Source organism: Salmo salar, chromosome ssa01 (assembly GCF_905237065.1).
Source record: "Salmo salar chromosome ssa01, Ssal_v3.1, whole genome shotgun sequence".
Taxonomy (NCBI): Eukaryota; Metazoa; Chordata; class Actinopteri; order Salmoniformes; family Salmonidae; genus Salmo; species Salmo salar.
In genome coordinates, this window is record NC_059442.1 from 44730769 (window position 1) to 44747128 (window position 16360).

General features: G+C 41.9%; 1 protein-coding gene across 1 annotated transcript in view; it reads right to left on the reverse strand.

The window, feature by feature from the left end:
- The window catches only part of LOC106603227 (guanine nucleotide-binding protein G(I)/G(S)/G(O) subunit gamma-2), a 34257-nt gene extending 32279 nt beyond the window's left edge, over positions 1 to 1978 (reverse strand). Inside the window, exon 1 of the mRNA XM_014196597.2 lies at positions 1691 to 1978. The gene's annotated coding sequence lies outside the window, so the exon portion shown is untranslated. The remainder of the gene's footprint in view (positions 1 to 1690) is intronic.
- Between the last annotated feature and the right edge of the window lie 14382 nt (positions 1979 to 16360).

Here is a 16360-nt window from a genome sequence, read left to right on the forward strand (position 1 = left end):
TTTGGTGTTTTGTAACAGATGTCTCTTTCCATTTATCGAATGGTGTGAGTGCACAGTGCACGGTCTGGATGCTGGAATTATTTTGGAGTGAATGAACATGCTCAGGTAGCCTACTTTTTGAAGTGATTTGTACGACAATAAGATTAAAACATCACGACTGGTTGTGTTCATGCCAAATGAAAAGGTAACACACTATTATTAAATGACAGGTCTTTACTATTAGGGCTATAGGCGGCCGCCTGAAAAATATTGAGACCCCCCAAACATCACTGTGTAATTTGCACTCTGCGTATACGCACTTACACACACACAGTCCATTGTTGTCGTTTCTCATAGTGGGTAGCTATGGAGTCTGTTGACATTTAGTGTGCCATTGTTTCAGTCTCAACATGAATGTGTATCAAACAATATGTGGCCTTGCAGCCGGTCCAGCACTGTAAAACATGCCAGCTCGGCGCTCCCTCTCCACACACACACACACACACACACACACACACACACACACACACACACACACACACACACACACACACACACACACACACACACACGCGCACGCACACACACACACACACGCGCGCGCACACACACGCACACGTCCTTTCTCCAACATGTCGGTTCTGTCCTGGTTCACAACAAGAGCTGGGCACCCCGGGAATGGAGTGGTAGCATAATTCTGGCCCTCCACTTATAGTGTGCCTCTATATTACGAGGACTGAAAACACTAATCTGATCTTAGCGGTGGCGGTGAGACCATTTCACTGTAACGTAAGCAGGGCTGGTGGCTGACAAAATAACAACAGGAGGAAAATGCTAATGCTCACCACACAGGGGCTAGCAGATACAGAGATACAGATGTATTAAGTGAGAGGCTTATAATGCAAGCACACTTAACATGGCTGACTGGGGATGTGAGAGTGTGAACGTGCACTGTGTGTGTGTTTTTTTTTGTGTGTGTGTGGGCGCGTGCGTGTGCATCTATACATCTGAATGTGCGTGAATGTCTGTTTGTATCTGCATCTGTAGCTCATCAGTGTGCTGATATCTCCCAATAGTACTGAATGGCCACTGCCTTCTGAATAGAAATGACCAGAGAACCCACGGGAGGGTTGAGGGATTCCTCTCCCATTCTCAGCTGCCGCCATCCCCGTCACCCTCTCTCTCTCTCTCTCTCTCTCTCGCAGCATCTCTTCTCCAGTCCTCTCCCTTCCCCCCAACCTCCTCTCTCTCACCCCACACTCATGCTAATTTCCCCCTAACCAGATGCTCCTAATTTCTCTCCCTCATACAACAGACCTGTCCAATGTGACAGGAAAAGGAGGAATAGGAAAAGAGGAAAGAATTCCATTCTCTCATTCCCTCACTCTCTCACATACACACAGGGATCAGAAATCCAAAGAGAGCAAATTAAAAACACACCCCAGAGAGAGAGAAAGAGATATAGAGGCTTTAGCCTCCCTAATCTAGAAGGAGGAAGAGGAGGGGATTCCATGATGTAGAGACCAGGGAACAGAACACAGGCATCTTTCTCTCCCCTACAGCACTGACACAAACACTGACTGTAAATCAACACACGCACACAAACAGTCTCCTCTAAAGCACACTCTCCCTAATAAGCCATTGTCTTACAACCAAACAAAGGGAAAGACAACAAGAAATGGTTAGAAAATGGTGGAAATGTGTGTCTTACCTCTGTAATGTGCGTGCTGCTCCCCTAGTGACGCCAGAGACATGCAGGCTGGTGGAGTAGTATCCACACGCTTACTGACTCTCCCTCTCACACACACACTCACACAGTCAGGCAGGCTAGCAGGAAGGCAGGCAGGCGCGCTCATACACACACACTCTCTCACTGTGCTGTGCTGTGGCTCCCTCTCTCCTGCTCTGCTCTGGCTGCTCTCTCTTGCTGATCCAGCTGACATACGCCCTCCCCGCTGCTGCTCAGTCTCCACCCTTCAGCCAGCACCAACCCTACACTACACACTGCCTACAAGAAGCTACCAGGAGCCCTCCTCCCTCCCCCTCCCCCCCTCTCTTTCTCTCTCTGGTCGGCTATCAGACACAGTGCTTCTCTTAGGCCACAGGAAAAGGCTTGCCTGTCTTTTGTAAACACGGACTGTAAACAAACACATACCGTAGGTGCAGCTGACAGTGACACCCATGGCTTTTTCGCCTTTACATGTAGATTGTTAATGTATTATGGAACATATTAATCTTCCTTCTTCTTCTTCCCTACTCTGACACTGTGCTGTTACCTGTCTGACACACGCACACACACACACACACACACACACACACACACACACACACACACACACACACACACACACACACACACACACACACACACACACACACACACACACACACACACACACACACACACACACACACACACACACACACACAGACCAGTGTGGGCTGAGCTCCTGTAATCAAAAGGCTTTCATCTTTAGACAACTGGAATATTAAATCCACAGAAGATTGAAGCAAAAAGAAATTATAGCCAGCATCCCAGAGCAGAATCATCCTAACAAATACATGTGGACAAACAGACACATGCACTAACAAACAAATACACACACAGTTTATGCAAAGGCTGTGTGTGTGTGTGTGTGTGTGTGTGTGTGTGTGTGTGTGTGTGTGTGTGTGTGTGTGTGTGTGTGTGTGTGTGTGTGTGTGTGTGTGTGTGTGTGTGTGTGTGTGTGTGTGTGTGTGTGCTCAAACCCCTAGAGATATTATCTTACACACTGTTATCATTTTTAAAATAAAATATGCGCCGTTCTGGCTCGGACAAGGCTTACTTACTTAGTTATTCTTCATTCCCCAGACCTTATGTATCCCACATTTTCTGTGAATCACCATTTCCTCAGCTCCATTCATGCTGATGTTATCCTGTGTGGAGAGTTGCACATAGCACACACAGAGAGAGAAAGGGAGAGTTTTTTTATTAAAGCGTAGGCTATTCTTATTATATGTTTATAGGCTTCATTTAATTTAGCCTAGATGTGTGCATTTCTATTACATATTTGTATATCTATTATTCAAATATTGTTAAATTGTAATACATTTTTAAAGCACTGTAGGTAATTTGAGCCATTCATTTATATTACAACATTAAGTGGACGGTGTTGTTTTCGTTCTCATTGATGCACATGTGTAGCAGGTCAGGGTTCCATAGCCGCAGGCAGAGCAGTTGAAACTGGAGCAGCAGCATGACTAGGTGAACTGGGGACAGCCCGGAGTTATCAGGCCAGGTAGTTCTGAGGCATGATCCTAGGGATCAGGTCCTCCAGGAGGGGAGGAATAGAGGGAGATAGAAATAGAGGGAGCATGCTTAAATTCACACAGGTCACCAGATAAGACAGGAGAATTACACCAGATATAACAGACTGACATTTACATTTTAGTCATTTAGCAGACGCTCTTATCCAGAGCGACTTACAGTAGTGAATGCATACATTTCATTTCATTTTTTTTTTTACACATTCTTTTTCTGTGCTGGCCCCCCGTGGGAATCGAACCCACAACCCTGGCGTTGCAAACACCATGCTCTACCAACTGAGCTACAGGGAAGACCCTAGCCCCCCGGCAGCATAGATACTGGAGATTGAGACAGCCCGACGATACCCCCAGACAGGGCCAACCAGGCAGGATATAACCCCACCCGCTTTGCCAAAGCACAGCCCCCACACCACTTGAGGGATATTAACAGACCACCAACTTACTACCCTGAGACAAGGCTGAGTATAGCCAATGAAGATCTACTCCACCACACGAGCATACTACTCAATAAAAAAAACAATACACAAACGTAACCCACCTATAAAAATATAGCTACAAATGTTTTACTCCATAATCCAACCAATCCTCCTTTATGGCAGTGAAATATGGGGCGCATATTACAGTCAAAATACACATCATGGGGCAAAACACCCACAGAAAAACTGCAAAATACATGGGCCAAAACCATCCTACATGTAAACAGAAATTCAACCAACCACGCATGCAGAGCAGAACTAGGAAGACTTCCTCTTTTACTGCCCACTGAAAAAGGGGCATGCGAATGATGGGTGCACCTAGCCCAATCTGACGAATGGTCATACAAGCACAGAGCATTAATGGACAAGCGACTGCCCAGAGAGTGACCCCTTAACAAAACTAGCCCCAAAACACAAGATTAAAATTAACACAAGTGATCTGACCCCAAGGACAAAATTTACAGCTGGAGGTGAACAATATGAACGCATAGATCAACTATTGGCTGCGTGAAGTTGAAGGTCAGAGAATGATGGAATACTACCAAACATTGGAAAGAGACTTCACTTTAGCTGAATACTTAACCCGTTTAAAAGATCCCCAAAAAATAAAAACCTTGACCAAATGCAGAACTAGTGATCATAGCCTGGCAATTGAAACCGGACGGCATCAAAAAACATGGTTGGCCAGTGAGGATGACCTCACTGTGGGCTAGGAGAAATAGAAAGCGAAGGTAACTGCCAAATTAAAGGAAACACTAACATAAAGTGTCTTTATCCTCTTGAGGATACCCTAGGATAGGGGGCGCCACAGCGCATTTTGAAAGAAATGTGTTCCCATTTTCAACGGCCTACTAATCAAACTCAGAAGCTAGGACATGCATATACTTATTATATATGGATAGAAAACACCCTAAAGTTTCTAAAACTGTTTGAATGGTGTCTGTGAGTATAACAGAACTCATATGGCAGTCAAAACCCCGAGACCGATTGAAACAGGAAGTGGAATTCTGAATTGTGGACTCGACTTCTCATCTTTCCCTATTAATCACACCGTTAACAATGGTTCAATGAGCACTTCCTATTGCTTCCACTAGATGTCGCCAGTCTTTTCACAGTGGTTTGAGCCTTATACAGTCGAAACTCAGTGAATGAGACGCATTGGAAATTGGTCACAGGGGATGGGCCATCACCATTATGACGCCGGCGGCGCTGTCTACCCCCACCTTTGGAAATGTTTCAAAACACTCTGCAACCGTCCCCGTCGAATCTTATTGGCTCTCTAGGTGTTACAGGCCCTGAAGATTAATGTTTTACAACGTTTGACATGTTTGAACGAACCTAAAAGGGAAAAAAATGTTTTATTTCGAAACGGCTGTGCCGCGCCCGGCAGAGTATTTGGATACAGCATTCAGACGCGCTAACAACAGAAAGCTAATGGAACATAAATGATGGACTTTTTCGACCGAAAATACATCTGTTGTGGACCTGGGATTCCTGGAAGTGCTTTCTGATGAAGACAACTAAAGGTAGGCGATTATTGACAATATTATACAAGATGAGATGTGAAATGCGATTCTTCCAAGATGGCGCCGAGCTCGGTATATTAGCTCATTTTCTGAGTATCGCATCGCAAAGTGTGATTACCCAGTAAAGTTCATTTAAAATCTGGTATGACAGGTGTTCTCAAGAGATATTCATCTATAAATGTTAGATTGACAATATAAATTTAAAAAATCGTTTTCGAATAGTAATTTAGGGAATTGTAGCATTGTTTCCCGGGACGCATTTGAGGGGAAAATAGTTAGTCAACATCAGACGCCGATGTAAAATGCTGTTTTTATATATAAATATGACCTTTATTGAACAAAAGAATGCATGCATTGTGTAACATGATGTCCTAGGTGTGTCATCTGATGAAGTTTGTAAAAGGTTAGTGCTGCATTTAGCTGTTTTTTGGTTATTTGTGATGCAAGTGGTTGGTCGGAAAATGGCTATGTTGCTGCTTTTTACGATGGACTCATCTAACATAATCTAATGATTTGCTTTTCCTGTAAAACCTTTTTGAAATCGGACGACGTGGGTCGATTCAGGAGAGGTGTATCTATAAAACAAACAAAAATAATATTAATAAAAAAATATATATATATTAATTTTTTTAATGCTAATTGGCGATATGATTTTTCGCTGGATTTTGATCCCGCTAACGGGATCAGACGCTGAAGAGGTTTTAAAGGGCGTTGAGCCACCACGAGCCAGAACAGCTTCAATGCACCTTGACATAGATTCTACAAGTGTCTAGAACTCTATTGGAGGGATACGACACCAGTCTTCCACAAGAAATTCCATAATTTTGTGTTTTGTTTGATGGTTGTTGAACACGCTGTCTCAGGCACTGCTCCAGAATCTCCCATCAGTGTCCAATTGGGTTCAAATCTGGTGACTGAGACAACCATGGCATATGGATTACATCGTTTTCATGTGGATGAGGGCATTGTCATCCTGGGTCCATAGCATGGTAGCCAAAATAATGTCCAAAATAATGGCCTGCCCAGATTCTTTACAGTACATGACCCTAAGGATGATGGGATGTTAATTGCCTAATTAACTCAGGAACCACACCTGTGTGGAAGCACCTGCTTTCAATAGTCTTTGTATCCCTCAATAACTCAAGTGTTTCCATTATTTTGGCAGTTACTTGTATATATACAGTGCCTTCAGAAATTATTCACACCCCTTGACTTTTTACACATTCTGTTGTTTTACAGCCTGAATTTATAATTGATTAAATTTACCTTTTTTAATTTTAATTTTAATATTATTAAAAATGAAAAGCTGAAATGTCTTGAGTCAATAAGCATTCAAAATGAAATGTTGGGCAAAAAGGTAAACTCCGCTCCATCATTCATTGAATCAGATGGGTCATTCATCACAAAAGTCACTGATATTGCCAACTACTTTAATGATTTTGTTCAGATTAGCAAACTTAAAGCATGACATGCCAGCAACAAACGCTGTATATCTGTATATCTGACCAAATGATGAAAGACAAGCATTGTAATTTTGAATTCCGTAAAGTAAGTGTGGAAGAGGCGAAAAAAAATATTATTGTCTATCAACAATGACAAGCCACTGGGGTCTGCCAACTTGGATGGAAAATTACTGAGGATAATAGCAGACGATATTGCCACTCCTTTTATATATTGTGGATAAAGAGTTACCTGTCTAACAGAACACAGAATCAAAGAATCAGGAATTCCCCAGGGCAACTGTCTAGGCCCCTTACTTTTTCCAATCTTTCTAACGATATGCCACTGGCTTTGAGTAAAGCACTATACACATCAGCTACCACAGCGACTGAAATGACAGCAACACTTAACAAAGAGCTGAAGTTAGTTTCAGATTGGGTGGCAAGGAATAAGTTAGTCCTAAATATTTCAAAAACTAAAAGCATTTTATTTGGGACCAATCATTCTCTAAACCCCAAACCTCAACTAAATCTTGTAATGAATAATGTGGAAATTGAGCAAGTTGAGGAGACTAAACTACTTGGAGAAACCCTGGATTGTAAAACTGTCATGATCAAAACATATTGTTACAACATTAGCTGGGATAGGGTGAAGTCTGTCTATAATGAAGTGCTGATCTGCATTCTTAACAGCACTATCAACAAGGCAGGTCCTAAAGTCCCTAGTTTTGTCGCACCTGTACTACTGTTCAGTCGTGTGGTCAGGTGCCACTTAGGAAAATTGCAATTGGCTCAGAACAGGGCAGCACGGCTGGCCCTTGGATGTGCACAGAGAGATAACGTTAATAATATGCATGTCAATCTTTCCTGGCTCAAGCTGGAGGAGAGGTTGACTACTACATCACTACTTGTATTTGTGAGAGGTATTGACATGTTGAATGCACCGAGCTGTCTGTTTGAACTACTGGCACACAGCTCGGACACCCATGCATACCCCACAAGACATGCCAACAGAGGTCTCTTCACAGTCCCCAAGTCCAGAACAGACTATGGGAGGCGCACAGTACTACATAGAGCCATGACTACATGGAACTCTATTCCACATCAAGTAACTCAAGTAACTCATGCCAGCAGTAAAATTAGATTTAAAAAACAGATCAAAATACAGAGGTAGATGTGGTAGTAGAGTAGAGGCCTGAAGGCACACACTTAATATGTTGTTAAATCTGTTATGAATGTATTGTAATGTTTTTAAAATGTATAACTGCCTTAATTTTGCCTTGGCAGCAGCTAATGGGCATCCATAATATATAAAACACAAACCTTTTGTTATTGCAAACCTAAATAAGTTCACAATTAAAAATTTTCTTAACAAGTCACATAATAAGTTGCAGGGACTCTGTATGCAATAATGGTGTTTAACATTATTTTTTTAATGACTACCTCATCTCTGTACCCCACACATATGGTGTAACTCAGTCTTCCCTGTGGCTCAATTGGTAGAGCATGGTGTTTGCAACGCCAGGGTTGTGGGTTTGATTCCCACGGGGGGCCAGTACAAAAAAATATATATATTAAATGTATGCATTGACTACTGTAAGTCGCTCTGGATAAGAGTGTCTGCTAAATTACTAAAATGTAAATATAATTATCTGTAAGGTCCCTCAGTCGAGCAGTGCAATTCAACCACAAAGACCAGAGAGGTTTTCCAATTTCTCCCATAGAAGGGCACCAATTGGTAAAAATAAAGGAGACATGACATATCTCTTTGAGCATTAATTACACTTTGGATGGTGTAACTCACTACAAAGATACAGCTGTCCTTCCTAACTCAGTCGCCGGAGAGGAAGGAAACCGCTCAGGGATTTCACCTTGGGGCCAAATTAAAACAGAGTTTAATGGCTGTGATAGGATAAAACTGATATTGGATCAACAACATTTTTGTTAATCCGCATTCCTAACCTAATTGACAGAATGAAAAGAAGGAAGCCTGTACAGAAGAAAAAATAATCCAAAACATGCATCCTGTTTGCAACAAGGCACTAAAATAATTACACAAAAAAAATGTGGCAAAACAATTAACACTTTGTATTCAGGACAAAAAGTTATGTTCTGAGCAAATTCAATACAACCACTCTCCATTTTTTCAAGTATAGTGGTGGCTGCATGATGTTATGGAGATGCTTGTAATCGTTAAGGACTGGGGAGTTTTTCAGGATAAAAAATAAATGAAATGGAGCTAAGCACAAGCAAAATCCTAGAGGAAACTCTGTTTCAGTCTGCTTTACACCAGACACTGGGAGTTGAATTCACCTTTCAGCAGGACAATAACCTAAAACACAAGGCCAAATCTACACTGGAGTTGCTTACCAAGAAGACAGTGAATGCTCATGAGTGGCCGAGTTACAGTTTTGACTTAAATCTACATGAAAATCCATGGCAAGACCTGAAAATGGTTGTCAAGCAATGATTAGCAACCAATTTGACAGAGCTTGAAGACTTTTGAAAATAATAATTGGCAAATGTTGCACAATCCAGGTGTGGAAAGCTCTTAGAGACTTACCTATAAAGACAGCTGTAATCGCTGCCAAATGTGTTTCTAGAAAGTATTAACTTAGGGGTTTGAATACTTATGTAAATGTGATATTTCTATAATCCATTTGTTTTAATGACATGAATGCAGTGGCGTGTATTCATGGCTGCCAAGGGAAGCCAGGCTACTGTGTTTCATAATTTTCCTTCAATTCAAGAGGCTGAATGTATCTCACAAGAGAAAACATCTGAGCGAGCATAACAGCGCCCATCTGTCTCTCTACGTGTAGGCCATCTTTCTGACGCTGTCTGGTCCAAACAAGTATGACATTGTTGCTGCCGTAGCATTGAAGGCAAGGGAAGCCAGCGAACATCTGGCCTCCCTTGACAAAAAAAGTACAAAACATTTTACAATCAGCGTTGATCTAAACTGAGCGAACTCTACTGTGAATGGTCGTGGTTAAGGGAAGCAAGCTTGGATTTGGTGTCACTCCTATCAAATCCCATTGAGAGCATATGTCATTGACAGAAACACTTGAATTGTTTCATCTTGTTGTGTTGTTTTCCTCCACTGTCTAGCTAGCTAAAATTAGCCCTTCCCTAAATTAGCCATGGATGGAGATAGCGATTTGGACTTGTTGTTTTACTTAATTCTTCATTATGGCCAATGATTATAACGGCGATTCTGATCCAATCATTAATTTGTACATTGTTGTGCCCCTGGCCTGAGAGGATGGAAGTTCAATATGTAGCTAGATGTAGAAGGCTAATGTTAACTAGCTCACGTTGCCCATGATTGGAAGTTAGGCTAGCGAGCAAGCATTTTAGCCAGGTAGCCTAGGACAACAAAAAAAACAAGAGTATGACAGAGTGATAGACTGTTTCGTCAAGGAGGACGGCATTGGCGTTTCTCTACAAGTAGGGAGAGTCAGCATGTTTTTCTACTTGCGCACGCACACACACACACACACACACACACACACACACACACACACACACACACACACACACACACACACACACACACACACACACACACACACACACACACACACACACACACACACAGAAATCAGAACCATGGACAGCCACATCATATTTTGCTTACGTTGATTGGACTAAATCGTTTTGGTGTATTTTAGTTGTCACTGTATTAGACTAAGCATAGGTGATTTGATAATGTTGAGATGTTAAAATTGAAATAATGCTGGAATAGAGGAGTCAGCTCCTGTTTTCTTTGCCACATGTGGCAGACCATTTTAAAATGCTTGCTATTTCCTAATATAGTATGATGTCATGAGGAGGATGAGCTGGCCAACCAGAGGTCTAGAGGAGGATGAGGAAAACCATTTTTTGAAAGGAAAAAATGTCAGTCATATTGGAAGTAATTGTAGGTCATTTTTCATAGAACGTGAGTTGGCTTGATATAGGTTGAGTTCAATAACTACAGGCAGATGTAGTTGGGACTCCCGAGTGGTGCAGTGGTCTAAGCACTGCATCTCAGTGCCAGAGACATCACTACAGACCCTAGTTTGGGAGGCACCACTACTGAATGAATGACAAGGTCAATGTTGCCAAAGTGAAGTGATACAAATAAAATTACAAAAACAACAGCGACAACATAATCTTCATAATTGTTGTGTGTATCACTTCACTTTGGCATCATTGACTTTGTCATTCATGCCATTAAAACATATTGGATGGGGGGGACACAGAAAGAGAGAGAGAGAGATTTTTCTTAAAGTGTAGGCTATTATTTTTATATATTTATCGGACACATTTTATTTAGCCTAAATGTGTGTATTCTTATTACATATTTGCATATGCATTATTAAAATATTGCTGTTCCGGCAGCAGAAAAGACAGGAGTACTAGGGGAGACCAGAGAGTATTTTTGGTAGCTAGCAAGGTTGGAGTTGATTCCATTTTGATTCAGTCAATAAGCTGAATATTTTCCTCAATGCTTTTCAGTGACAGAAACTGGAATCAGAATCAGAATCAACTGAATTGAAATGGAACCGACCCCAGACCTGGCGAGGTGGTGTGTAATTCACTCAGTAGTGGTTGCTCTGGAAGAGGGATTGTTTAAAGCCAGGTTGCGTCCCAAATGGCATCCTATGCCTATTCTCCATGTTGTGCACTCCTTAAAAAAATGCCAAACGGAGAGAAATAGGGCGTCATACGAGACACAACCCCAGAGAGAGACATCAAAGTTATAGGCCACAACCTCCACCCGCCACGGAATACAACAAGATAAAGCGTGAGATTTGTTGATTTGTAATCTGATTATCATGTTTTATTATCGGCTCATGGGATCATCTCTGAACCTTATTTTCGGGTGTCACTGAGGCTGTTTTAGTTAATGAGCTAGTTTAATAAGCACTGGATTACTAATCCCTCGGATAGGGACACTCTCTCCCAGACATGGCTACTACAATTATACATTGGTATAGTGAGGGTAGGCTAGAGTTTGTGACAGAGGAGGGAGAGGGGAGAAGAGGAGCAGAAACAGTTCCTCCTTCCCAGATATACTACAGGCTTCTGTTTTATTTTCATAATTATTAGGATACTACAATTATAAGTTGGTATGGGGTGGTAGGCTAGTTTATGGCAGAGGAGTGAGAGGAGAGACAAGCAGCAGAAACAGACATCCCTGAAACATAAAAAAAACTAAAATAAGAAGAAGCTTTGACAGAAAAAAAACGCTATCTGAATTCTACGAGATAATAAGAGGATGTATGCTTGAATGGGTCTCCCGATGAAGAGTGTGAGTGTGTGGGCAACAAGCCATGGGGCGGGGTTGGTTTGGTTGGCATCAGAGAGGGGGTAGAGAGGGTGTTGGGGGATTTCAATTCTGCTTCGTGACCATCATCTGGCTCCAGCAGCAGCTGTTGTCTAGGGCACGGCCGGGGAGAACGGTCCTGCCCTGATGCCCCGTGGAATTAATGAGAGGTCAGTCAGCACGGTTGGACTGGAGACACTACTGTCACCTAAACACACAGACACACACGCGCACACACGCTCGTGTTCGTGCACGCACGCACACACGCACACGCACACACACACACACACACACACACACACACACACACACACACACACACACACACACACACACACACACACACACACACACACACACACACACGTCTCTAATGATCTGCCAGCAGCCCTTGTGCTGAATTTCGGAAGCATCCTGCTTCACGTAATAACATAAAAAATATATGCATGTTTAGTATGAATTACATATTATTTGGTGAGACAAAAGACTGAGAAAAGAAGAGAGGGAGAAAGTAATCGAGACAGGGGGAGAGAGCGAAAGAGAGCGAGAAAAGGAGAGAGGCTGATAAAAATTGATTTCCCCGTCTGTGTTGCCATGGCGACAGTGGTGGATGGTGGATGACTGATTTCCTGTACAGCTGTGTAGCTGGGGGGAAAGGGGGGAGCGAAGGATGAGGAGGGGTGAAGAGAGAGAGAGAGGGACCCTATTGACGTCATAGGCTGGGGGAGGAGCTTAGATGTCCATGTTTCCTGTAGATTTGAAACCACATCTGCTCTCTCCACTCCTCTGTGTTTTTCCATGGAAAGATTGGCTTCTTGAATTGACAGTTATTACAATTCACGACGGAATTTGTCGGATACAATAGTGAATATACAAAAGATTGGGAGATGAGGTTGAAGATGATGTTGAATGGAGGGTTATGATGTTCCAACCATCTTACTGAGAGAGGAGAGAGGTAGAGCGAGAGGGAGAGAGAGGGGGGGTGTCCCTATTGTGTACAATGTTATTAATGTTCTCTTTAACCTATCCACCCACACACAGCATCTCTCTCCACGAGAAACTCTCATCCAAAGCACAACACAACTCTCCATCCCACTGAAGTACTGTAGTGTAGAGCAAAACTCAACAATTGGGAACAATTACTCATATATTCTTACGCAGAAAGTGTACTATACACAGTTCCCTCATATACACATGCTTATAGCTATAAGAAACCAATATAACTTTCTATCACACTCAAGTAAATAGTATACTGTACAGAAAAGCCAATCACTCTCGTACACTCACATATGTATACACAATTCCGTCATATACACATGCTATACTAAAGTCATAGAAGTAACAACTATGACTTATATCCTTGGACCCGGAGCACATAGGGAGGGGCTAGAGAGAGACAGGCATGTCACGTCTATGTGCAATGTGTGTGTGTGTGTGTGTGTGATGATGTTGCTTCATGATCCCTCATCTCCATTCGACCCTTCTACAGACCGCACCGCTCTGGCTTAGTGTTATAGGAACACAGCCAACATTGTCACCTGGTGGCTAACTAGGGTATGACGAGGTAAGATGTTCTCTGTGGGCAGCAGAGGGCAGCATGTCTTCATGTACAAAGCATCTTGGCTTTTCCCAGTGTTCTCAGAATGTCGATCGGAGCGCAGAGGACTCAGTTTGAATCCTTTAAAATACCCAACTTAAAGTAATTAACGATCTAACATTATTTGCACAGGTGACTCTACTACATAGCTTTGCTTTGATAAACCAACTGTTAGATCAGTGAATAATTTAAGGAAGGGTTAAAGTATTCACTGATCTAACAGTTGGTTTCCATTTTAGTCATTTAGCAGACACTCTTATCCAGAGCAACTTACAGTCATTGCATTCAACCAAGTTAATGAAGTAGGGGAAAACAACCCGGGAAAATCATAGTCATTGCAAGTAGGTCCATTGTTGAAATAGCCGCTATCAGAATGGGTATCAGGACGAAATTAAGTACAATGTCTAAAGTATTCAAACAGGGCCAGTGTGTTTGACTGTCTGATGTTTTTATTGCTCTGTCCGTTATATAATAATGGCTTCCACAAGATTCACCAAACATCAGAGAGGACAGGACAGCTTGATTTTGGCAAATAAATGTACCTTTTTATTGAATATTGTTATGGGTATTATTACCAAGGCGGCACGCACCAGACTTCATATTAACAAAACATTTTCACTACTACAGGGTTTGACCCCAAAAAATGTTTTTCCTGAAGGGAGATCCTTTCACAGAAAGGACTATGGATACTTAGTGCAGACATACAGACACTTACTCAGTGTCAGTATGGCCGTGTATATACAGTGCATATCATAAGCATTCCCCCCCCATTGGATTTTTTTCACATTTTGTCGAGTTAACAAAGTGGGATTGAACTGGATATAATTGTGATGTGTTGGTACATTTTTATCACTACGCCACAAACACACACAATTATGTGTAAGGTCTCTCAGTCGAGTAGTGTATTTCAAGCACAGATTCAAACACAAAGACAAGGGGGCTTTTCCAATGACTCACAAAGAATGACACAGATTGGTAGATGGGTAAAAAGCAGACAGAGAATATCCCTTTGAGCATGGTAAAGTTATTAATTAAGCTTTAGATGGTGTATCAATACACCCAAGACACAGGTGTCCTTCCTAACGGAGTTGCCAGCAGAGGAAGGAAACCGCTCAGGGATTTCACCATGAGGTCATTTAAAAAAAGTAACAACGTTTAAAGGCTGTGATGGGAGAAAACTGAAGCTAGATCAACAACATTGTAGTTACTCCACAATACTACCCTAAATGAAAAGGCTCTAAACAATTCATACTACAAAAAATGTGCCAAAGGAATGAACTTTTTGTCCTGAATAAGTTTTATGTTTGGGGCAAATTCAACGCAACACATCGCCAAGTACTATGCTCCATATTTTCAAGCATGGTGGTGGCTGCATCATGTTATGGGAATGCTTGTCATCGGCAAGGATTAGGGAGTTTTTCCAGGATAAAAATAAACAGAATGGAGCTAACCACAGGCAAAATCCTAGAGGAGAACCTGGTTCAGTCTTCTTTCCACCAGACACTGGGAGACAAATTCATCTTTCAGCAGGACAATAACCTAAAACACAAGGCCAAATCTACACTGCAGTTACTTACCAAGGAGATGTTCCTGAGTGGCCTAGTTACAGTTTTGACTTAAACCTTCTTGAAAAGCTAATGACAAGACTTGAAAATGGCTGTCTAGCAATGATCAACAACCAACTTGACAGAGCTTGAAGAAGTTTGAAAGAATAATGGGAAAATATTGCACAATCCAGGTGTGCAAAGGTCTAAGAGACTTACCCAGAAAGTCTCACAGCTGCAATCGCTGCCAAAGGTGTTTCTAACAAGTATTGACTCGGGGGGGGTTACAGATTTATCTAATCAAGACACACTGACCAGTTGAAAGCTATGATCCCTTATTGACGTTGCTTGGTAAATCCACCTCAATCAGTGTAGATGAAGGAGAGGAGACAGGTTAAAGAATGATTTGAGACAACTGAGTCATGGATTGTGAATGTGAACAATTCAGAGGCTGAATGGGAAAGACAAAAGAGCCTTTGAATGGGGTATTGTAATAGGTGCCAGGCGCACTGGTTTGAATGTGTCATCATGAACTGCAACGCTGCTGAGTTTTTCACACAACAGTTCCCCATGTGTATCAAGAATGGTCCACCACCCAAAGGACATCCAGCCAACTTGACACAACTATGGGAAGCATTGGAGTCAACATGGTCCAGCATCCCTGTGGAACGCTTTTGACACCTTGTAGAGTCCATGCCAAACAAATTGAGGCTGTTCTGAAGTGGAAAAAAGAGGGTGAAACTCAATATTAGGAAGGTGTTTTGTACACTCAGCGTATATGTGTGTCCTATTTTCTGTTAATTAAAATGTACATGAGTATTTTGTGTAGATCATTGACAACAATAAATTGAGAAGAAATCCATGGGGGCTGAATACTTATGATATGCACTGTAGCCTAAGTCACCAAAGTAGAGAGTTTATCCGAATGCAAAAGTTTTCAGGTTGTGGTTCTGTTTTTATGGCTATGTACCTGGACACACACTGGGTTAATATATCACCAATAAGATTCATTTCAACATGTGTACAACATTCTTTTTGTTTCTCAGACATCCATTATTAATGAGTAGAAATAATAAGTAACATCTTGTTGGAAATAAACTGTTACAGCATTAATTTTTGCTTTGAAATCACACGATATCAAATTCATAAGTGTATTAATTATTACACATTTCTTGCTCC